We start from the raw sequence: 2,515 nt of genomic DNA, 5'->3' as shown, positions 1-2,515 counted from the left end.
GAGGTGACTACTGGCCTTCCGCCAAATTACTTCAATCAAAATTACTGACTTTAGAGAGAATTGCTTATGGCGGCGAGCTGGCAGAATCGTTAGGACGCCGGGCGAAATGCTTAGCGGTATTTCGTCTGCCGTTACGTTCTGAGTTCAAATTCCGCTGTGGTCGACTTTGCCTTTCATCCTTTCGGTGTCTATTAAATAAGTACCAGTTACGCACTGGGGTCGATGTAATCGACTTAATCTCTTTGTCTGTCTTTTTTGTCCCCTCTATGTTTAGCCCTTTGTGGGCAATAAAGAAATAAGAATCGTTAGCACGTTGGAAAAAAATAAAGCTTAGCGACATTTCTTCCGAGTCTTTACGCTCTGAGTTCAAATCCCTCTGAGGTCAACTTTGCTTTTCGTCCTTTCGAGGTCGGTAACATAAAAAACCAGTCGAGTACTGGGGTCGAGGTTATCGACTTGCTCACTCTTCCCTCAAAATTTTTAGCCTTGTACCAAAATTAGAGAGAATTTTTTATAGCGGCAAGCTGGCCGAATCGTTAACGCATCAGGACAAAAATAATGCTTCGCGGCATTTCCTCTGAGTCTTTACATTCTGAGTTCAAATTCCTCTGAGGTCAACTTTGGTTTTCATCTTTTCGAGGTCGATAAAATAAAGTGTCAGTCGAAATTAGAATGAAATATTTCGAAGAAAACCAGAAAGAACATTTGCATTCTAGGCATAATCTAACTGTGCATAAACTAAGGAAAAGAAAAGATAATATCTGGATCTTCGCAGCGGAAGTTTGTCTTGACCAAAAATTCCTCCTGCACCTCATTTGAAGTATTTTTTTTTCTTTCTTTCTTTTTATGCTGTAAGCACTCCAGACGAGGTTGTTGTTCTTGTTGTTACACTTAGCTCTCTTACGTTACTGAAATTCCATGAGAGAATATAGCTATTGAAGTACATCCTCTTTTCCAAAATGGATGTGCTCAAATTTCTCCTACTGTAAGCATTAGATTTTTTTTTGTCTATTAATTTGGTCAGATCAGAGTTTTGTCCAATGTTCCTTCTAAGCTGAGTATTGTACGCGCGCGCGCCCACGTTTTACAACTAGCGTACTACGAAATATGTGCACACAACTAACGCAAACGTTTCACAACTAACGCAAAACGAAATATGTGCACACAACTAACGCAAAACGAAATATGTGCGCCCAAGGTTTTCAAGACGAAATCGGAATTTTCTTTTAATTGAAAATGAAAAAGACGATACATGCATGGATGCGAACATACTTTGTGGGGGAAAAAATTGCATACAAACAAATTCCTGCGCACACCAACACCAAAATATTTGAAAGAACATTGCTTATATCTGGTCATTTGCTCAGTTGACAACTTTCTGAAGCATACATTGATCAGCAACCAATTTTCTTTTAACCTGTTAGCATTCAAACCGGCCATAACTGTCCCAAATATTCCACCTATTTTATTTTCAAATCAGCCAGGTCCGGCCTCTCAGACTTATCCTAAAATGTCATTCTAACAATAAAACAATCACAATATTTTCATATGTGTGTGCGACGGGCTTCTTTCAGTTTCCGTCTACCATATCCACATACAAGGCTTTTGCAGGTCCGAGGCTATAGCACGAGACACGTGTTCAAAGTGCCACGCAGTGCGACTGAACCCGGGACCATGTGGTTAGGAAACAAACTTCTTACCACACTACCACATCATTGCAAGTGTACATAAATACATACACACATACATACAAACTCACACATCTGCATACACACAGACACAAGCACACACATACACACATAGACACACACACACACACACACACACACACACTCAATACAAATATGCTTATACATACATACATACATATATACATGTATATGCATGTATACATACAATACACACACATATACACACGCAAGCAATAATGTATTACACATCCATCCATACATCCGTACATATATATACACATACGTATATAGCTGCAAAAAAAGAACACACATACAAACATACATATATAAACATATACGAGCAGAGCTACCCGGCGTTTATCGGGATAAAATGGCATAGATATTTTTATTCTTTTATCTGTTTCAGTCATGTGACTGCGGCCATACTGGAGCACCACCTTTAAAAATCGACCCCAGGATTTATTCTTTGTAAGCCTAGTACTTATTCTACCTGTGCCTTTTGCCGAACCGCTAAGTCATGGGGACGTAAACACAGCAGCATCGGTTGTCAAGCGAAGGTGGAGGTACAAACACAAACATGCATCCCCCACATACACAAACATACACATATATATACAACAGTCTTCTGTCGTATACATATATATATACATATATATATATATACATACAGTATATACATATATATACATTTATGTATATACATACATATATATATACATATATGTATATATACACACACACACACATATATATATACATATATATACATAGATATACATATATACATACATACATACACACATATATATATATATATATATATA

The sequence above is a fragment of the Octopus bimaculoides genome, chromosome 7 (genome assembly GCF_001194135.2).
Source record: "Octopus bimaculoides isolate UCB-OBI-ISO-001 chromosome 7, ASM119413v2, whole genome shotgun sequence".
NCBI classification, from domain to species: domain Eukaryota; kingdom Metazoa; phylum Mollusca; class Cephalopoda; order Octopoda; family Octopodidae; genus Octopus; species Octopus bimaculoides.
Note: the sequence above shows the minus strand (reverse complement) of the source record.